The sequence below is a fragment of the Pararge aegeria genome, chromosome 1 (assembly GCF_905163445.1).
Source record: "Pararge aegeria chromosome 1, ilParAegt1.1, whole genome shotgun sequence".
Taxonomy (NCBI): Eukaryota; Metazoa; Arthropoda; class Insecta; order Lepidoptera; family Nymphalidae; genus Pararge; species Pararge aegeria.
In genome coordinates, this window is record NC_053180.1 from 19823990 (window position 1) to 19848090 (window position 24101).

The 24101-nt window shown below is 35.0% G+C and overlaps 1 protein-coding gene across 3 annotated transcripts in view; it reads right to left on the reverse strand.

Moving 5' to 3' along the window:
- The window catches only part of LOC120628018 (protein madd-4), a 292600-nt gene that overhangs the window by 243062 nt on the left and 25437 nt on the right, over nt 1-24101 (reverse strand). For all 3 annotated transcript variants that reach the window (XM_039898237.1, XM_039897428.1, XM_039896608.1), the window contains exon 2: nt 8099-8129. The gene's annotated coding sequence lies outside the window, so the exon portion shown is untranslated. The remainder of the gene's footprint in view (nt 1-8098; nt 8130-24101) is intronic.

Below are 24101 nucleotides of genomic sequence, written 5' to 3' on the forward strand. Positions count from 1 at the left end.
TTAGGTTAGGATTAGAAATTAATAGTAAAGCTGTAATAGTATCAAGTAATCTAATAAACTACTAATTTATTAGATTAACTTAATCCTCATCGGGATCAAACTCCTGATGTAAGATAATTGTTATAAAAAAAAGTCATCACTGACAACAAAAACAAATGTCCACTACTAATGCCTACTTTTATAGAATTGTATGACGGCCGATTAGAGAAGGTTAGTATGATTCCCACAACTAAAAAAACGTGTGTGTGATGAAAATGGGTGTTTTTCATTTTATGTATATGGGATATAATTCATCAGTTATTTAAGTACCCATAACACAAGCTGCGCTTACATGGTTCTAGTTGGCGATGTGTGTATCGTCGTAATATGAAAAAAAATACCTAAGTCAATAATACCATTATTTTTGGTACCTTCGAACAAAATAGATAACCCTGAGTGAGGACATGGGCATTCCATACGAATAAGTGTTGTTTATCTCATCTATGATACATATTGAAATTCCGGCGTGAATCATATTTCTTGATGTTACAGAACAGGAGGAATTTTGATTAAAGTAATGTGATGACATGTAAGAATATTTGAGTACATTTGTGCAAAGACATGTAATGTTATATGATGGGAAAGCTATGCGCGTAGTCAGGGGAAAGCGAGCTATACTCATAATATCTCTACGTATTAAAATTTTTGACGCGTTAGGGAAAAATAGTGAGAGTAAATTTTTACGATGCGCGCGCACACTGTCACATAAAACCGACACAATGAAGTTAGCTATAGTCAACATCTTAGTTTTTCTAAAAATGGTTTGACAGTTGACTTTCAATAATTTAATTTCTATTGTTAGTGTAATTTTGACTACAAACTTAGAAAAAGGCGAAAGAAACATTGAAAAGACTTTTATCTTGTTACGCCAAGTAAGGATAACTTCTAACGCGTGTACAAGTGTGTATGTTTTTTTTATTATTATTTATTTGATTAGGTATTTAAATTTTTTTATTAAATTAAGTTCTCGTACATATTAACTAGTACATACTTACTAACTCGTACATGCTGTGACTACATTGAAGTGGAATTATGTGTTATTAATAGTCTAAAGGCTACTTATCCATAACTCATACTACATTTTGTTGGTACTCCTAATAACAATAAATAAATAAGCAAGTCGCAGGGAGACCATATGCCTATGTTCAGCAGTAAACATCCATTGCTTGATATGATAATGACGCTAATAATCCGAAGGACTAATGATAAGAGGTTCCCGATGCGCTACAGATCTCCTCATTACAGAGACACTTCATGCAAAGCTCTCTCCTTGGCTCGCTTAGTGAACAAATGTTTATGCAAACTAGTATAATATTATAATTACCTACCTCTTAAGGCAAAGCGAAACCGCGGCGTTCAAATTTGCGTCTTTGGACTGACCAACCAGCAGCGCGCGTTCTAGAAACAATCTTGTGATTGGTCACACGTTTCATGCAGGATAGACGCAGCAAGACGCAAGGCTTTATTTCTAATTTATTATTTTACAAAACCTAAATCATCATATCTTATTGCATGACCTAATTGTATATGTGGGTCTGCACAGTAAAATATTAGAAGCAACTTTATGTTCAGAGACGTTGCGTTATAAAAATTTATTGATGAGTAGATAGAGCAATGGTATGTATTTTTGACTGAATAACATGAGTAGAACACATTTTGGTATTAGCAACGACTGCAAGAACAATCTTATTGCTTTAGTTATAAGTAACGCAACCCTCATACAGTATATTTTGGCAGAAGACTGTTCACTGAGTGCCAAAGTGTGCCAAGTTAAAATCTTCCATGCCTAAGATCAGATCTCATTTAATTTTAACATTTAATTGAAATTCTGGCAAATATGGAATTCCCTGACCTAGAATTTCGGGTTAGTATACCTGGCAAAGAGTATACTTATATAAGTTATGAAAGAAAAACCTTGCACACTAAATTTGGCATTCAGTCAAATGTATTTAAGAGCTAGAGCTTTAAATGGTTTAGCTGGGAATAATATATTTTTGGTTGTAAGCAACATGATTTTACTAATATATTTGCTCTGTATGTATTTGTGTATATTTATATTTATTTATATATATATATATATATATATATATATATGTTTATATGTGTATGTATTTATTTCTGTATTATTTGTATTTGTATTAGCTGTTTATGTATTATTGTTATATATAGTAGATGTAGTTTATGTTATATATTTTTAAAATTGCACTATCCCGTTTCCATACTCCTGTTCTTCTTTCATTAAGGGTTGTCTGGAGGAGATCGCTTAAAGCGATAAGACCGCCTTTGCGCATTGTTATTCTTCTTATATTTATGTTTTCAATTTATATTATAAATTGTGTGCAATAAAGAATTTATCTATCTATCTATCTATGATTTTTGCAATACTAATATGGTTAGGTAATTCTCTTTCTATTTAGAGTTATCGCTTGCGGTTCACGTATATACATATCGTATATATCGATGTGTAGCAGTATTTACCCATAAATGGCTGCAGTGTTCCAAGAACGGACGAACTTGTTCTGACACAAGGATAATAAGTATATATTTCACCGTCTGACCTTGTAGAGGTGCCCAGTTTTTTTTCAGCAGTTTAAACCTTGGATTTAATCTAGGTTTAAACTTCTTGCTACCTGCCCCGATACTTCGTTCTTGTACTTTTACTGTATTTTTCTTTTGATTATAATCATCAAATGGATTATTACCAGGCTTAAATTAAAACGTTTAGCTGAACTAATGCTTCAGATAACAAGTAATAAAAGATTAAGCTTAATTACCAATGATATTTTCGGTCCCTCTTTAAAATTGTATAAAGTAGCCCTTATTTATGATCCATCGGGGTACGCTTTACAATAGTCAGTCACGTGGACAGACGATCTGTTACTATGTCTTAGTGTATGAACTTTGATGCTAGTCATGCCAAAATTGGAAGATATAATAAACATACCCAACTAAATTACAAATAAAAATATTTATATGATACTATTATATCTGAGATACCGCATTGAGTTTATATAAATCATGAAAACTTAGCCAATTGTTTTTTTCTTTACTTAGAATAGACTTTGAATTAAATTCACGAAAACTTAAATTTCCAAAAAATTATTATTCTAATAGAACAAACACATTTTTTTGTGTATGAGTATTATAGTGTGATTAAAATGTTAGGGATTAGTGTAAGACTCCTTTAATATAAGCTGCCGAATGTAAAAGGCCTCTTAGAAATGCTTTTACAATATTAAAGCAATAAATTAATTTGTAGCTAAGTCTGTGAGATTTATTTGAATATTTCTTTGCTTGTTTATTTTTTGTTCAGGTTTATTTTGAGTTACTCCAACTAATTACTTTTCTTCTAGTTCCGTACATTTTTGTTGTTAAAATTACCCTTTTGCGCTTGCAGTAGCCATTTATCAAGCGGCTTGTTTTTTTGGATGTATTCTTTTGTAATTATTTCTTGCCTTTCTTAGCTGACAGTAAATGATCATCCCTACTAATATTATAAATGAAACCTGATTGTTTGGTTTGTTATCGATGTTCGGCTCAGTTGTTAAAACGATCTCAATGATTGACATTTTATTCCGGTTATATAAATGTTTCTTTGGGATTTTTAAAATCGAACAAAGTTGGATGACATAAGGATGAACATAACAAGACATTATTGGCTAAAAGCAGGCGTTACTTTGCGGAATTCCATGATATATTATGAAAAGTAAGCTTAATTTGCTATACTCCGCGAAAAGAGTCACTTTTCGTAGTATAGCAAATTTTCATAATTACAAGGCTTTGTTTTAATTGTCGATCAGACGGCCGAACGGTAAGAAGTAAAAAATTTAAATATCTATTAATTAAGAAAATCGTGATAGTCTTAGTGTTAGGATTCCGGCTTCACTCTCGACACGCACCTTTTTTTAATGTCCGTTTGAAGCAATCAAATATCACTTGATTTAACGGGGACGGAAAACATCGTGAGGAAAGCTGCATACATGAGAATTCGCGATAATGTTCACAAAGGCGTGTGAAGTTCACAAATTTGCACTTTGCCACCATGGTGGTACGATACAAACATGCACACCAAGAGTTCCGTACCAAGGTAGGTACAATATGAAACACTACAGTGTAATATTGCGTAGTATTAGCATGTACCCCATTTAAATTTTAACATTTTTTTTTATTATATTTTGGCAGTCAAAATATACAATCAGTGAAAATTTAAACGCTTTATATAAATAAATAAATATTCTACGACTTTTAACCTTTATGGTAGACAGACAGACGTCTGAGTCATCTGTCCATGCGTCCGATAAAGGGGACAAAGTATCAGAGGATCAAACTTCGGGTTCGAAACCCCAAAAAGTAATCTAAACGTTTCAGTGAGCTCTTGTAAATTAGTGACGTCAAATAAAGTGACTGCCTCGCGTGTGTCAAGCGCCGCCAAAGGTTGTGTAGGCTTGTCCCAATACACACTGCATAAAGACGCGAGGTGACCTGGAAACGTGCTCTCTACTCCGCGTGTAAAGCCGAGCCGCCCGCTCATTAACGGGTTAACGTACATTCATGAAAATGGAGACTTTGCAGGTCAAGGAATATTTAAAAGGGCAGTTACGTCAGCAATTTAATATCAGAGCGTCTGTACCTCTTGCGTCTATTGAACCAATAGTTCCCTACAAAAACGCGAAAGTTGCAGCGTGAGTAAAGGACCGAACAGAAATGTAATTTACGCTTTTATAATATTGCGCGGTATATGTTGTATATAGAATATCCCGTGAGATGATAATACCTCGCGATCTCTAGGAAGCAAAATAAAAAGCTTTTAACTTTGACCAGCAGGGCTAGTACGGGCAGGAGACAAATTATATCCCCCGATTATATCCCCTGACATACAATTAACCTGCAAAATGGAATAGGAGAATTTTACTCCCGTTTACACATATATTATTTGCATACTATTTCCACTTGTGCGCCAGTGCTCCGAGAGTTGATAAAGCTGTGGGACAAGATGAATTTGTATCCTTTCCCCGGGGATATAATTGTATCCCACCCATGCTAGCCGTGCAGAGCATTTGTACTTCTTGCGTCTACTGAACCAATATTCCCCTACAAAAACGCATAAGTCGCTGCGTGAATGAAGGACCAAGCTAAAATGTAATTTTCAAATTTATAATATTACACGTTATGTGTTGTATATACAATATGCCGTGAGATGAAAATACTTCGCGATCTCCAGTAAGCAAAATAAAAAGCTTTCAACTTTGACCAACGCCCGCTTAGTGACCATACAATTAAAATTCTTTTTACGTGCCCCGCATGCAATTTTTCGTGTAATGGGAGAAATAGTTTACTACAAATGACCCAGTTGCAACACTACGCGAAAAAACAAAACTATTCCGTCTGTTACCATAGCTTTTTTTTTTATTTATTTATTAATCAAATAAAACAATCGCATTTAAATGGTTAGTATAAAAGCACCCAAAGAACCGCAGAGGTTTTTCCTCGGTCCCTAGCTGCAACGATTACCTTAGGAGTTTATTAGAAGAATAAAAAACCAGCTGTTGGAAAAACATACTGCTACATTGTAGAACGATAGGAACTAAGTAAGCGTTTAAATTTTAATCTTTAATAGAAGTAAGTACCAAAATAAATAAATATAAACTTTACTAGACACAAAAGAGTCACCCAACTAACTTAAGGCAGATGTAGTGTCAGGAAAAAAATTCTTCGGCTTCAAATTAATTAATTGTACTACTGTATCAGCCTTTTTATAAATGAAAGTTTCTAAAACTTGGGTGTAATTTTATCCTTATTTGATAGGTTATTGTTTTATTACATCATCATCATCATGTCAACCCATTATTGGTCACGAGTCTCCTCCCACAATGAGAAGGGGTTAAGGTCGTAGTCTACCACGCTGGCCCAGTGCGGATTTGTGGACTTCACACGCCTTTGAGTACGTTATGGATAACTCTCAGGCATGCAGGTTTCCTCACGATGTTTTCCTTCACCGTTGAAGGAAGTGATATTTTAATTCCTTAAAACGCACATATCTTAACAGAGAACTTAGAGGTGCGTGCTGGGATTCTCACACAACCCCACTTAAGTACAGTCAAAGTCCTACCTACTGGGCTACCACCAATATAAACGCAATCAACACTGTTACATAGCGATTATATTTAAAGTTCGAATGGCAAAAAAATACATCAAAATTGGTTTACATTAAATTGAGATATTGAGTAAAAGAACAGTAAAAAAGAGTTAAAAATGAACAGGATTTTATATATAAATAAAGAGTTCCGTTATCTATTTCCGGAAATGTTCATCAAGGCTTAATAAAATTTTAATGATATCAAACAGACGGTAAACCTTTTCGAATGAAAAATCAGCCCCGGTTCAAATTTTATTGTTATGGGAACAATTTAAACTGGATTTCATAATTTCGACCCCTATTACCTATTAATTTAAGTGGAACCGACTACTAGGTATTCATTTAGTTCCGTTGAAATAAAAAAAAAGATTGATACGAAAAAAAAAAACTGAATGACTGCTGACTGACTTGCTGATACAGGTAAATAGGTGTTACAGGAAAAAAAAATATATGCAGATCTGTACCACGCCAAATTGGCATGCAAATTGTTTTCAGGGTAGTGTTTAAAATTTTATTTTGTTACAATTAAGATATTGGCAATTACAATGTTTATAACACAATACAATTAATAAAATAATAAACTACAATTAAGTTTATATGGGCACATGTCAAAGAAATACAAATAAATTTATAATTACTAACAAATGTCATTTTAAATATTCATCAATAGTATAAAAAGAATGTCTATTTAAATATTGAAATAACTTATCTTTTAAACATTTCATGTCATTTATTAGTGGCTTCATTTATGATTTGCATCAGCTGTTGTGTGGAGACAGCAGATCAGAATACCTTTGTCCCCCTCCTCTTCCAGCGGATTTCTTACGAGGCGACTAAGGGTATATAACGGAGAACGGGCAGCAGCGTCCTTTCATAATTTTTGATTTTGTTTATTATTTACTTCTTTTAGGATTTTGTATTTCTCGATGTCCTTCAGGGGTAAATAAGCTTGTGTTAATGTAAACAATATCTTTTGTTTGTTTATATATTATAGGAGAGGAGGAAGATTTTTTATGATTATTTTGTTATTGTTTAGTCGCGCGGATTCAGTGACGCCGTAGATAATGTGGCTGGCTGAAAACCAGTGCTGCGCGTTTAGGTATGCAGCTATACTGAGCCAGCTCCTTTGTTACACATTATTTTTATTTTTATACTTTAACAATTTTATGACACAAATGTAACATTTTACACAAATGTGTGACAATAAATACGATTTTTCTTTCTTTCTCTGTCTATGCTACTACTGCTATCACCAACCCGTCTGCCCAGCGTGGTGATTATGGGCACATCCTCTAGTTTGGAGAGGTCTTTAGTCCATCAGTGGACTGTAATATGCTATTGATTGATGAAGCGAAATTTGGTTAAGATCTAACCATAATATTTAAGACATGTATTCTATTCCAGATTCGCAAAGAAATAAATAAATAAATGTATATAACTCCCGAGGAATCGGTGAACAATAATAAAAATAAAATCTATTTCAAATGAATACTAATAACCTCATTTTAAAGACAGTTGAAATCTTATTCAAGCCCGTGAAACATTTCTGAAGTTCCTCTTCATAATAAGGCTACGCTGCACCTATTCAAGATGGCGGCCGTCCCAGTGGACTGTCAAGTTCCGTGACGTCACATTAAAAATTCACGCCCGGGCTAATGTAACGTGCCCCGCGCGTTACAATATTAATTAGAAGCGGAGTTTAGTGGCTACGTTCGAGCCTTGATTTGTGAACTAAGCTTAAACTTCAAGTAGGTTATGTCTGTGCTTATACCTGCTGTTAACTTTAGAACTTTGGCGATTCTCTCAAATAATTATAGTTTTAGATTAACTTGTACTTCGGTCTTTTATGGTGTATAACGATGTGTAGGTATAGTTAATAGTTAATGACAAAAATAAATTTAGTTTCCGTCAGTTTATGCTTACGTTCAACTCCTTAACCAGATTTCTTGCAGATCTGAAACAAAGCAATAAAAATATTAATACTAAAATTTCACTATTTATAAATATTCAAAAAAGAATATACTACTGTTTAAATAAAATGTGCGTGTGTTTATGTACTTAAGTACGCAAGTTATGTACGTAAGCTATACTTCTTTGGCGTAATAAGATAACAATTTTTTCAAAATTTTTATCTTACGCCTCTTCTAGAGAAAACGACACTAAATTAGACAAACGTTATTTAAGACATTGAAAATTTTACTATAAGGCATTACTATATCTCATTATTTTACCAAGTTTTACTAAACATTAAAATTGGAGATTTTTGTACAATTCTATCAATTAAATCACCGGAATGAGCCTGCAGACTTTGACAATTGAAAGTGTTCACTGTCAAACCTTATATCTTCAGAGTGCCGTTTTTATGTGACGGTGTCCGCGCGCATCGTAAAAAGTGAGCTGGCGGACGATATTCCCCTCTCACTCGGTTTCGCGGTTTCACAACTACCTTCATCCTGTAAAAATCATGTATCCATGTGCGCGTGCTAAAAAAAATATAAAGAATGAAAGGCCCAGGTATTCCGATATTCACTATAATACCCACAATGTTCAGGATGGCACTTAGATCTTTCATTAATTAACAGTATTATTGAAGCTAAATACCTAGTTTCTTAGCAGTAATCATTTATTCTCATGACTATTATTCTTCCTTCCTATTAAAGTATTCATTTTATAAAATAAATCTTTAAAGCCCACCAACCTGCTTTAGAGCAGTGTTGTGGGTCTGTACTCTATAAACCTGACTTCCCAAGAAGTGAAATAAAACAACTGGACTGACTCTAATACTGTATATTAAGCTTCTCTATAATTCATATTACTTGTTACCTTCAAATGACTCTACTACCAGTTCGGAATGCTGTCTTCGGCAGAGAAGACCACTGGCAAGAAACTCTACCGTTACTCTTTTATTCAATCAATTAAAACAAGACTTATAAACACAATTACAACATTATCATATGTTATAACGCTAGGCCCTTTGATACAAGACATATAAGACAGGTCAAACATAACTACTATGATCACTTATAACATCAGGACATTTGAAACAAATTGTTTGTATAGAGCAACCTCTGTCATCTGTATACCTGAATAACCCAAAGGATATAAGAGATATACTTATCTGATGCTACATCAGGTACAACCATAGTACAAACAACTTTTATCAACTTATCTCAACTCCATCACCAGTATATACGACTCTTGTTTTGCCACAACAATATTTCGTTAAGTATGTCGTTTCCATTATAAATCATCCATTCCCAATTTGTAACGTTCTATCCACAATACTTTACTTAATCTTCTATTCTCAATTCATTAATTTAAATCCGTCCTCACTTTTCTTTGCCGCCAATCTATCTTGTCAAACTCGCGTCTCCCGCCATAGATCCTATATTTTTCTTTGAGAGTCTACTAAAGGCCATTATTCTATTTTCAATACACTATCAATGAGTATACAAACTATGATTTGTTGATATATTTAATATAATCATCGGGTTTAACATAGATAAAGTGCTATAATTCCCTATTTCCTAACACGCGCGTATTTCGGTACTTCGTATAATGATGATTTTTACTAAGGCCGCGCCGCTAAAGTATAACTTACAAAAATAACTATTTTTGAATACGTCTCTATTTCTCAGTTATAAAAAATTATGTACTTTAGATAAAAGGAATGAATGTTATCGCTCTTACAGTACAAATTGAGAAATCCATTGCTTGAATGGGTGGATAACAGTTTTTTTATAAATTAGAAGTAACTACGAGTAGTAAAGCATCTGATAAAAGGAAAGTATTTATCGCATATGCGTCTGTATAGATGCTTGATACTTCTAAGGTGATGATTTTTTTTCCTCTACAAGCTAGCTTTGACTGCAATCTCACCTGGTGGCAAGTGATGGTGCAGTCTAAGATGGTAGTGGGCTATTAGTGAGAATGGTAGTCATACTCCTAATAGGTTTCGCTTAGCGGCACGTCTTTGTCGGTAGGGTAGTAACTCGCCTCGGCCAAAGCCTCCCAAAAGATATAAATTCTTCAATATTGTTTACTCTGCACTCTGCATTATGCAACCCGCCTTTAATCATCAGCGTCTTTGTTCCCCGAATAACAAGTATTAAAGAATATTATTACTAAAAACTGTCTTTGTCACACTACGTTTGTAAAAGGACATTTCCTTTCGATAAAAACTGAGAAACCCAATCTTCTTTTATCGAAAATTCATTCTATAAAACCTATTTTAGTATACAAAAGCCTCCACCGATATTCATGGTCGACGTAAATAATACATTAGCATAAATTTCTGTTTTTGGTCGCGATTTAGCAGAGTTATAGTGAAATTAGAACTACGAATTGCTTATTTATCATAATGGACGGTCCCCCGCGGTTTTTCTCGCATAAATATGAAATAATAGGGCTCCTCTCCACAATTTATTAATATTCTGGTTAGTTGATGACTGCCTTTTTGGTTAAGTAGTTACGCATCACGTGATGTTAGGTAAGATTCCGGGGCCAGGCTGAAATACTTTAATTTGTAAATTGGTGTTACTCCATCAGTGGCGTGCATAGAGGGTATGCAACTCATACTGGAGATCTCATTCTGAGAAAATTTAATGAGATCTCCAATACGAGTTATAAATACTTGAGGGTAGGATTTTTATAACTTCCTTAAGTTAAGTTAACTATCCTTACGTTTTTTATAACTTTTTGTGGAGATTTTCTTTATTTTATATCACCTGCATACACTGTGCATACCCTCTATGTACGCCACTGTAGCCTTTTTTATCATAACTTATTATTAGACCTCGTTGTCTGTATTCCGCACATGTATATCAGATAGAATGGATATTCCTCTGCTGTGAAAACACGCGCAGAGACCCTTTTTAATCAAACCAAATCAAAATACACTTTTGCCCGTTTCAATAAACCTAGGAAACCTCTTAATCGGCTAGCGATTTAGTGATAACTAACGACGTTAGGCACCATCTAATTACGACACCGATTCGGCGGTTTGTAAAGCATAGACATATTAGGTAATATGAGTTGCCTAGTTAAAATCGAGTTAAAGATAAATGTATGCCTAGAAATCTTCTCTGATTAGGCGTTACTTTCTTAGCCATTGCCTTGTCCGTCGATAGTGAAAACACGTTTTTGTTTCACACCATACACAAAGCAATATCAAACACAATTGAAATTAAATTTAAATTTAAATTCAAATTCAAAATTCATTTATTTTAAGTAGAATTTTCTGCACTTTCCTCACACGATATGCTGATATCACTAATTTGTGACCGTTTCTAGTAAATTGATTGTGTATACTTTTTTTTGTGTTTACAACCAATTAAATTGTTGTCAATATATTTCGAAGCTACTGTGAGTAGGTATACCTATTTCTTGAAATTTTTCACAGTGAGATTCGCGTGATCTAAATTTGTATATTGATCGGACAGCTCTTTTTTGAAATATAAATATAGTATCTCATATCTTTATCAACTGTTTTGCTCCATAGCAAGATCCCGTATGACATAACACTATGAAAGTACGGAAAATAGACAAGCCTAGCTGTTTCAACGTCTGTTAACTGTCTAATTTTTCTGACTGCATAGGCAGCTGAGCTAAGTTTACCCGCGAATGTCTCTATATGGGCACCCCACTGAAGTTTACAATGCAAGGTAATTCAATAAAGGTAAAATAGGCGGCCTTAACTCTTAAAAGCGATTTCTACCAGGCAACCTACCAAAGAACGTGAAGTTAAGAATGGTACACAAAATAATATTTAAATGATAATTTTAGCAACAAAATACTAACGTACTTGGCTTATTTATGCTTTTTAAATCTTGGTTGTCCGATACATAAATAAATAATCATCATCCTCTTCATATTAATCCGTTTACGGCCCACTGCAGGGCATGCATCCCACAATAAGAAGGGTTTAGGCCGTAGCCCCCCACTTCACGCCTTTGAGAACATTAGGTCGATTTTATCGCCCACTGATGTATCAGTAAATTTTTCTTCACTTGATGGAATTAATATTCGGTAATGGCGGTCAACATTTCCAACTAAGTTAAAATAATTCCCTTTAACAAGTCCCTGTGAGAGGACATTAGGACGCACGTCGAACCCTCAAATAAAGGGTACACCTCAAACGAACTTCGAATTACAAATTTAATTGACCTCATGTTACACCGTTCTCTCATTATCGTGTCTTATTGTAAGTCCGCTTTATCTATCCATGTGAATAGATTTATATGCACTTTTTTGTAATAATTACCTCAAAGCCTGAACTCTAATAACAGAGGGAATTAGTGCACTGATCCATCACACTGCTCTAAAGTGAGTTGACGTACTTTACCCATCTCTAACTTTTTTTACAATTAATGTAATTTTTTTTATTTTTCTTTTAATATCAATTCACTTGGCATATGCTACCTATTATGTGCCAAATTGCTTGCGATATACTGTAAACAGAACACAATATGTAGCACCTTATTAACGTGCATTTTGCAATAAATGATTACTTTTATTATGTAAATGATAAAGACGGGTACCAACCGACTGCTTAACCTTCTCCCCCAAGCACAGGGATACACAAAACCAATTTAATTGACGGCCGATTAGCGCAGCGGCCCTGCTTTCTGAGTCCAAGGCTGTAGGTTCGATTCCCACAATGTTTGTTTGATGAGCATTAATGTTTTTCAGTGTATGGGTGTCTATCTGTATATTATAAGTATTTATGTTTATTATTCATTAAAATGAACATCAGTAGTCTTAGTACCTATAACACAACCTACGCTTACTTTGGGGCTAGATGGCGATGTGTGTATTCTCGTAGTATATTTATTATTTCTTACTTTCTTACTTCCCTAACCCGAAAGCTGGTACTGAGAATTTCATGATAGCTAATACTCAATAATTTAATTTTAGGTAAAAAAATGTTTGCAACCATTCTCCTAAACGATGATACGCAACGGTGTGACAAATAGAAAATGAAGGCTGGCGAAAGTACTAAAACTCTATTGGGGAATGATTTAATGTAAATTCTGCGTGAATTCAATTTCTGTCCGTCCCGAAGTTCTGTGTTAAATTACTTGACACGCGTAAAATAATAATAAAAAAATGTGAGCGTTTTTAATTAGCGCGACCTTTCTAGGGCTTATCCCTCATTGTTTTTAATTAATATTTTCATTGAATGGGACGGAAAAACGAGGGTAAATTTCGTTCGCGTCTTATTAATTTCTCTATGAAAACGTATTTTGCTTTACGCTATTAGGCAAATCAAATAAAATTATTCTAAAGGCAAGATTAGTTTATGTATTTCCTTCTTAATTATAAAACTATACGTTCTTATTGCAAGCTATTATTTACAAGCTATTGACGAACTCCCTGTCGCAGCAATGAGCTCTGTGATTTTAAGTTTGAGGTCTCGGTTTCTAATTCCCGGCAGAGGGAAATTTGGGAATTAATCTGGTCTGGTCAAGAGATTTAACTACAGATTAGCTCAGCGCCGCTTAACAAGTGTTAATGTGTGTGTGTGTGTGTGAGTATGTATGTACGTTTCTGTTGGTGTGAGAGTTAAAAATATTCAATGTAAAGTCGACATCTCCTGAGGATGTTCCGGTGTTCAGACCACCGAGCTTCAGAATTTATAAATTCCCAAATTGCCGGAATTGATCCCGAGACCTCCTACTTAAAACTACAGTGCTCACTGCTACGCCAAGGAGGTCGTCGTATTTTGTTACAAATCTTAAAGGATGTCCAAAACCAAGTCACGTTGTCAGCCATCTTGACCCGCCATTTTTATTTTCCCACCGACGACCTGTCGACCAGTTGACCCTTACATTTGTCACTAGCCCGTACGTTTTAGTGATTTCATGATGGCCCAGCAATAATACTCTAAATTGAGCAACAATTTTTGAGGGTATCCTTTAACCTTACCAAACTAACAGATTTATTCAATTACTGTAAGGTGACGGTAACAAATACACTTTAATTATTACCATCGTCATCATTCGCAGCCTATTATCGTCCCACTGCTGGACACAGGCCTGCTCTTTCATAGGAGATACGCTTTCGCTTTTAGATCATAGACCCACGACGCTGCTCCAATGCGGGTTGGTGGGCTTTATCGACTAAGGTAACAATTTAATGATAACCGGGACTGACGAACTAATATGCTCTCTGAGGCATGGAACTGCAATAATACTACTACTGCATTAATCATTTACTAACTCGGGGCTGGTACTGAAAGTCTTCAAAAGAAAAAACACAATATCAAAAATTATTGGCAAGACCTGGAATTCGAACCCAGTACCTCGTGTTCCATATGTAAACATGCCCACTAGACCAACGGGGAAGTCGATTGAATTATTATGAATGTAAGATATTAATTTTTTTGAGCAATAAAATCGTCGGACCAAGGAAATGGTATCAATAAATTTTAATCATTACTTAAATATAGTTCAACGGGTACATACCACGATAATATTTTGGATTTGTCGATATTTCGACCCAGTTGCATAGATCGTGGTCACGACGGGACTGTCATTGTCGTCATTATAATAATAATAATTGATAGACATTGCAATCTATAACACCCATAATTCAACCACCACCTACACCGATAAAATCTCAAAATACACAGATCTAGCCATAGAAATAAAAACACAGTGGAAAATCAATAGCTCCAAAACTATCCCTATAATTATTTCATACATAGAAGTATACCTCACACTCTCCAAGTAGGGCTTATAACGCTAAATATACATAAGTCTGCATATACACTCCTACAAAAAGCATTAAACACATGTCGCCTGGTGCGAAAGTTTTTGACATGATTCCCCTGATTTTGCACTTGGCTCCGGCCCGTGCTCTGTTAATTATACCTTCGTAAAGAAGAGATTTCAATTTAATACAAAAAATATAATAATAATAATAATAATAAACTTTATTCAGCTTCCACACATAAGTAAACTAATGAAAATCTGATTACTAATTACATTAAAACTAAATTATACACTATTTTACAAATTGAATGCCTTATCGAAAGGTCCTTAATTTGAAAAGGCTGCTACCTCAGCATGCTGCTGCAGTATTTGACAACTGCAGCGCTGATTTTCAGGTATAGCCGTGATTGGCGTCACGGATTTGCCGGGAAAAGTTTAAGAAGAGAGGGAGTATACGGAAAAATAAAGAAAAATAATATATAGGTATAAAATTATCAAACGATTCAATAGAACCACCACCACATAAAAAAATATGTATATATATATATATATACATATAAACAGATGTTACGCGTAAGCACGACAACAAGCAATAAGTCTGAAAAATCCAGAATGTCTTTTTATTGATCAGTTTTTTGATTATCCAAAAATACATTTTTAATGGCATTCTTGGACGAAATCATTGACTTCATCATACGGACTGGAGGTGGAAGGTCATTCCAGACCTTACAGGCAGAGTACTTAAAAGTACCACGAAAAGCAGCAGTTCTAAGCCATGGCATGGAGATCCGAGGCGCAGACCTTGTGCTACGTTTTCCATTTTTGTGAGCCCATTTTATTTTTGAACGCAAGTATGTTTTCAAAAATAAGTTATGAACAGACTGTTATAGACTGAGTGACCGTTAGTCCACCGTTGGACTAAAGGCCTCTCCCAACTGGAGGATTTGCCCTTCATCACCACGCTGGGTAGGTGGGTTGGTGATCGCAGTAGATGGTAGTTGCACAGAGGAAACTGCGCCAATCGGCCGTCAAATATAAAGGAAGATATTTGACGGCCGATTGGCGCAGTTTGCAGCGACCCTGCTTTCTGAGTCCAAGGCCGTAGGTTCGATTCCCACAACTGGAAAATGTTTGTTTGATGAGCATGAATGTTTTTCAGTGTCTGGGTGTTTATATGTATATTCTAATTATTTATGTATATTATTTATATAAATATTCATCAGTCATCTTAGTACCCATAACACAAGCTACACTTACTTTGGGGCTAGATGGCGATGTGTGTATTATCGTAGTATATTTATATATTTATTTATATTCCCTTAGTCGCCTCGTACGACACCCGCTGGAAGGAGAGGGTCGGTAGCAACTGTATTCTGATCTTCTCGGCAAAAAAATTCAAATAACCCAACTTATTACTTCCAAGCTAAGGAGACATCATCGTCGACTGCATAGAACAATGGCACATATGAAAAAAGAAAAGAAAAAAACACCAGCGTGGCGCCAAAAGTGGGGTCTTATCGCGGCCCGCTCGGATGCAGAAACGGGTTAAGCTGCCACTTGCCGATGTGGGTTAAATCATCTAACCCCCTGAGTGGAGTCACTCGCTGTAAAAGATCGGCGATATGGATTTATCTATGCCCCCAGTGAAGGCATGCTTGATTGGATACCTTTTGGTTCGAAACACGAAATTGTCAAATTATATAATGTCGTTTTTTTTTTAAATAGTTTGTTCATCTTAACTTGATATTTGATATTCTTTCATTATTTTCTTTGTGAAACAGTATAGCAATAGGGCCAATAAATTCAATAAAGTTAAAAGATATGTACAAAAGAATTAACACCTGTTTCTTATTTAATCATCTGTTATTGAGTGTTTGCTTCGCTCTTTTGCTCCAGGTCGCGTCCGAAATGCACCTACAACTGTATTGCTTTCCCTTTTCCCCCTTTCAACGTTATATCGTTCTTCTCTCTCACGTAAAAAAATGCGAATAAAAGTTACGCGTCATTGATCTTTACTCTTAAATCTCGCACAGTCTCAGAGTTATACCCAGATAAAATATTTGAAACAAGTCAACATTAAAAAAAAACACTATCAAACCTTGGGCTATTGCCCAACAAACATACCTATATATAACAATACCTATACATAAGAAAACGTCTAAGATTCTTCCTGAACAGAAAAAGTAAAGGAAAGCCAAATAGAATCAAACTACAACGCCAAAATGTCAGCCGTTTGCATCAACTACCCTCAGTCCCCAGGGGCCTGTGAAACGAGATTGGATTGTCAGTTTAGGAATACGCCAATTCTATTGTAAAGTGCTGAGCGTCGTGAGCGACGAAAAGACGGTGTCGCCCACTTTGTTTGCTACAATAGAAAGGGTTTGTAAGGACCCTTCGTACATTTATATTGTGATCGACATGGATAAGTCGTGTTCCATAGATGGCAGCACTAACGCGTTCCATTAAATTGCAATTATTTTAACTGATACTTTTAAAGCCTCAAGCATTTATGAAATATTAAGTATATAGGTCTGTCAGATTCAGAAGGCAGATTCTACCAAGAAAAAGCCGGCAAGAAACTCAGTTGTAGCAAGAGTTTATAAAGACCCTTCGTACATTTATATTGTGATCGACATGGATAAGCCGTGTTCCATAGATGGCAGCACTAACGCGTTCCAAATCCAATTGCATTTATTTCAACTGAGACTTTTCAAGCCTCAAGCGTTTATGAAACATTAAGTACCTATATAGGTCTGTCAGATTCAGAAGGCAGATTCTACCAAGAAGAAGCCGGCAAGAAACGCAGCAGTTGCTTTTAATTATTGATGATATTGCCGTTTTAGTTGCAGTTTATTATTCTATTACAATTAAGACTAGTCTAAGAGCTTAGGCCTCCTTTGGGAGGGACCGAGTTTGAAGAGTTATGTGCATATTTAATTTAAGCATTTAAAATATTACGCTTCAAAGGTGAAGCAAAAACCATGAAGAAACCTACACGCCTATCCCATACTGTTCTTAAAAGCGTGCGAAGTGTAACGATCCGCTCTTAGCCAGCCTGGCCTATTCCTTTCTCACTTCCCTTCCACTACAATGGGTTGATAATGATGACGATCATGACAAGTAAAACTGACTGCAATCTCATATGGTGGTAAGCGATAGTGCAATCTAAGATGGTAGCGGGCAAACCTTTTTTTTACTCCACTACATGTTAGCCCTTGACTGCAATTTCCCCTGGTGGTAAGTGATGATGCAGTCTAAGATGGTAGCGGGCTATCTTGTTTGGAAGTGTGGTAGTTACACAATAATAATAAATACACTACGACAATACACACATCGCCATCTAGCCCCAAAGTAAGCGTAGCTTGTGTTATGGGTACTAAGATGCCTGATGAATATTTTTATTTTATAAATTATATACATAAATACTTACAATAATACATATAAACACCCAGACACTGAAAAACATTCATGCTCATCACACAAACTTTTTCCAGCAGTGGGAATCGAACCCACGGCCTCTGAATCAGAAAGCAGGGTCGCTGCAAACTGCGCCAATCGGCCGTCAATCTCTAAAAGGTTTCTGGATAAAAGCCGGCGTTACTTTTCGGAAATCCATGATATATTATGGAAACTAAGCTTAATTTGCTATACTCCTACTTTACGCGGAGTGTGAAGCAAATGAAGCTTAATTTTCATAATATGCTTAGCGGCAAATCTTTCTCGGTAGGGTGGTACCAGACGAAAACCCTGTTAGGAGTATGACAGTTATATTAAACCATTTATCTCTATTCGGTCTTAGTATAGTTTAGAATATTGTGGAGACTAAGAAGATGTAACAGTGGAAGAAGTGCTACTCTAAGACAGTTATGAAGTTTAGCTGTGTATAAATAGACTGTATATGTATATTCTAATAAAGGTACCAGTTACAAGCACCCGCTCAGTTATCCCAAGCCCCGACCCTTAGGACTCGTACTCGAAATTAGAGGAAGGAAAACAGAACGATTAACATCGCTATAACCTCGTAATTTGACATGAACTACCCAAGTCCCCGATGGCACGTGAAAATAAATTGGATTGTCATCACAAGAATGCGCCGATTCTATTGTAAAGTGCCGAGTGTCAAGCGTGACAAAAAGCGACCGTCATTCCTTTGTCACGGTACAATGAATACGGTTTGTGACATTACATTTTTTGGGGTTTTTATGCAAATGCTAATAATGGCCTTTATACTTACCTTTACTAATCCCTAATCTATATCTATTCTAGTAAAAGGAAGGAGGAAAGATTAGAATTTTTTTGTATGTATTCGATAAACACAAGAAGTAAGTACCTAAATAATACAATTTACCATGAAATTTTAAATTTTATTATATGTGCTTGTAGTGTTTATTTTAATCTGATAGGACATTTAATTTAGGTTTATTTTTATAATTTTTGAATATTTTTGCCAATTTGAAATGAATCTCTCTCCATAACCAAATTTGCACACTTTTAATTTAGAAGAATGTGATGCCCTATAAACCGACTGTATTTTTACCCTGTATCCATCAACTGGAGACGAAATCAGATATACAATTGTGGAACTACTATATTTTTTTAATATTATATGTATACGTATATGGAGTGAGTAAATTTTATTTCATTTATTATTATTTATTTATTGAAGTAAAATTATAAATATAACCTAAAATAAACTATTTAAAAACTAAATAAAATCTAAAACGTCCTCGAAACCACCGCAGCGAGGCACAGTTCCTAAGATGCTGGCAGCATTGCCCCTTTGGATGGTCAAACTAATACGTTGGCCAAGGTAACTAACTGCCCGCTCTAGGATTTTTTTTATTGAAGTAAAAATTAAACACATGAAAATATTTATAAAATGTGAAAATAATATTAATCAATTTTAATTAGTATATAAAATGAAATAGTGAATATTAAATGAATGGCGGAGTCCCAGGAACATTTTACTCTTTCATCAATAAATAATAATAAAAGTTTTACTTCAATTGCGCGTAAAGGTTAAACGCACTCCCTTTTTTTTACGCGATAAGGACGCCTATTGTACCTTTTCTTTCCTTATTTTAATTGTATTTTAATTATTTTTTTCTTTGTGTACAATAAATTGTATATGTTTTGATTTGATATTCGATTGGTAATTGATATATTCAGTGCCACATAAAAGCAGAAATACTAAGAAGAAAATCACATACAATTGCTGGCAACAATCAAATTGTGTACAATCAAAGTTGAAACTAACACAACCCAGTGAACAATGTAGGTTAGTAGCTATAGATATTGCAGCATTGCCGGCTTTTGTGAGGCTGATGGTTAATTGCTTTATATTCGCCCAGCGATGAAGCGCATGTTGGTTAATACGATCAGCCTGCAAATGACAAATATCGTTTCAACGTTGCTTCATATTATCGGATAAGGGCTATCGCATGCAGTATGATAGTAAGCGGATTCACTTTATTTTAATCCGACTTCGGTCTCTATCTACCAGTATTGGGGTAGTGTGATAGTTCTCAGAGCAAAAGCTTTTGCGTTTAGTGTCAGACGCCATGCTTTTAAGTGGACAATTAAAATTCGAATCGGCCTAGTTTATATGCACTTTTGAAACGTAACGTATATGTTTGTAGTGACTACTGCCGATACAGACTCTACCGAGAAGAAGCTGGAAAGAAACTCAGCAGTTGCTCTTTTCCAAAATCAACAATTCGTAGTTCCAGTTAGATGCCACGTATTGGAACGCTTAACCCTAACAGGTTTGCCCACCAGGTAAGATTGCAGTCAGGGGCTAACTTGTAGTGAATAAATAATAAACGTAATTTTTTTTGAGAGGAGACCTCGAGTGTCTTTCTGTGCTTTTGTTCCTGCACGTACTGGTCACAGAAGGCCTTAGAAGGTATGTCTTCGCATGGACGCATGCTGATGCATGCTGGCAAAGATATGGTCGTGTGCAGCCTAATTTAATTGTATACCAAGGATAATGTTGAAATTGTAGTACTCAGCAAGTAATGCTATTAAAGCCTTGAACAGTGCCAGCTCTACAGTCTATTGTTCAGTGCGTAACCCATTGTTAGTGCCTTTAGAAACTTGTATAATAGGTACAGATCAATTTATCAATACGTAATGATGGGATGAAGGCAAACAGTTGCTTTGAGGTCAGACAATTGGCAAGACTTACGGTGGGATCTAAGATGTTTACTCACAATTCGGGGAAGAGTTCTATTATGTTATTAGGTATGTATTATATCTCATTATACAGTTGATGTCGAACTTTCTCAAAGAAAAATAATGATAATGTTGGGATTAAAAAAACTCTGATATTAACTTTCCTAAAACTTCAAACAAAACAAAACTGTTGTAAACAAAACTTCAATAAAGGGGTTTTAATAATTTATTATTTATTTTTGTTTTCTGATCTATGGTTACCACCAACTTTGAACATAAGCAGTACAGAGGTGCCTGCCATGCCAAGTTTTAAGGAATTTATTTATTCGTCCCTCGTGCTCAACTAAATCGCTATAATGTTGAGAGAACCAAGTACGTAAACTGATGGAACAATTTGAAACATATATTGCGACAGGTTAGACCGGCCGGGGGCTGCTAGCACGACAATGTATATCCACATATATATACTTATTAGAAGAATAGACCTTTCAATCAATTTCAATTTTAAAGATTTTTTTTTTATAATTGTCGTATGCTTATAATGCATATTTTAAACAAATCATATGTTCTTATAATAATGCATACTATCATGCAAATTTTTTATATAAAATAATTTCAAAGTTTCACATCTTCCAGGTGTTCTACTTGTCTCTGATTGATGACGATCTGTTGTAGTAACTCTTTTCAAATGTGAAACTAATATAAATAATCTTTACTAATAATATAAATGCGAACTGGTTTTGTTTGTTGGTTAGTCTTTCCTTTACGTCCTAAGCAATCCATCAACTTCGAAGGCAACAGCAAGTAGTTTTTATATACTTTCATTATATCGACCCATTACCGGCCCAATACAGGGCACGGGCCTTCTTCCACATTGATAAGGGGTTAAGGCCTTAGTCAACCACGCTGGCCAAGTGCGGATTGGTGGACTCCACATACATTTGAGAACATTATGTAGAACAGTCAGGCATGCAGGTTTCCTCGCGATGTTTTCCTTCACCGTTATATACTTTAAGTCTACTTATTTGAGAAAAAAGTTTATCGTGTGTTTCGCTCTATCAACAGTAAATGTTAGCAAGCTCTAATTTATCTTAGTTTTTCTTATCATTTTTCGTCGACTTCGCCTAATAAACAGAAGGCGTGCTATCCTCTCCCTTAGTGCGAGATGTACACTCACAAATTTTCGATCATCGAGTTTCGATATGCAGTAACGTCGGAGTAAAATGAACTTAATGTTAACAGATTTTTAAGCTCAAGTTTATCTGAACATCTACTGGCAACGTATTAATTCATCATGAGTAAGGATAAAGCCTAACTATTCTATTCATATTTTGCTGCAGCTATGCCCTAGAGCTCTCCTATGAGAGAGTCGGTGCCCAGGAGTGATGAGATGATTGACAGTGATGATGGTCCTTGTCATGCCCTAATGTGGGTTGGCAATAACGTCTGTTCCACGTTATTAAATATCTGTATCAGTTCATTACGTAGGAGCAAATTTGGCTTTTGCCTTTCGCGTTTTATCAAGTCTTTTTCGTACATAGTAAGTACCTACTCAACTGTTGTATTTTATTTAGTAGTTTGTCTGAAAAACGTTTTCTATTATTTGTATTACAGTCCCCACATTCGCTAGCCCAAACAAGAGTAGAGCCGTGTGTCCAAACTATATCACTCTCTGGTATGATTATGGTATGAAGGGTTGTACTGTATGGGGTATTAATGTTAAGTATCCATGATATATTATGAAAATTAAGTTTAATTTGCTAAAAGGCAGAAGAATCTGTATGGTGTACTTTATAATTTCTTCAATCCTTATACTCCATACCAAACAGATCGTCGACAATGTACCTCTACACACGTGTCGAGATGTTGAATTTACTTTGTAAAGTAAATTTTCATAATTATTGTTAAAGCTGATGATCACAACGATAACTCTAACGTTATCCTGCTATCACAGTGTTTGTGCACTCGGAAACCATCGAACTTTGCGAGATATGCAGCTTCGTACTAAGGGTAGGTACATGACAGGGAGGCTCGTTATCCGATCTTATTAAGGAATTAATTCATTTATTCCATCGATAATAATTAGTATGCGGCGTCCGTTTCGCGCGTCTGCTCTTTATTAATGTCCCCCCCGGGTTCCGTATAATTTCCTCGTGGAAATAGATCGGTTAATACGGTCAGTGATTCTTGGTAGATAGATAGATAATTTTAGATAAAATATAGGCACTTTAGAAAACCCGTTATGGACCGTAACGCACTAATTTAATGCCCAATAATTAAAATTCCTCACATAATGTTATGGATATCGTTATATTATTTCTGATAGTAAATTTAAGGCACACGTTAATATCGTTTTAATAAAGAACGCCTACCATTGTTTTATTTATATGATAAAGCTGTTTGGACATAGGCCATTCATGGTGGAGTAAATGCATAATATTAATAACTTAACTTTTTATTTTATTTTAATTTATTAATGAATGCTTTGGCACTAAATTGTATTAAACATCTAATTTTAAGGCGGTAACATAAACTTTACTTTAGTTTTGTTTAATTATTAATTATTGATTGTTTTTTATTATTATATTTACATTTATAAAACAAACAATGACGTTCATAAGTTTTGTAACTTGAGCCTAAACTGAATAAAGAATTGATTATTGTGATTATTCCGCAGAGGGCCAAAAAAATTATCCTTCAAGATCATTTATATACTCGCGCGAAGATGGCGACAATATTCCGTATCTTTGTCAAATCTTAACCGTTTCCTTTAACTCTTTATTTGATTGAATTTTTGTATTCTACCATTTAGTTGGTCACCTTGTTATGGGGGTCTTTGAAGATAGGATAAGTAGCTCCTCAATGTACCATTATATCACATCACCCAAAGATGTCTGCGATACGGTTTTTTTCAATATTTCGACCCAGTTTGTCGATCCATAAAACTGGGTCAAATTATTGACAAACCCCATAATATTATTGTGGTATATACCTGTTTAAAATCCGTGTAAAATCTTTAGTTATTTCTTATTCGAATT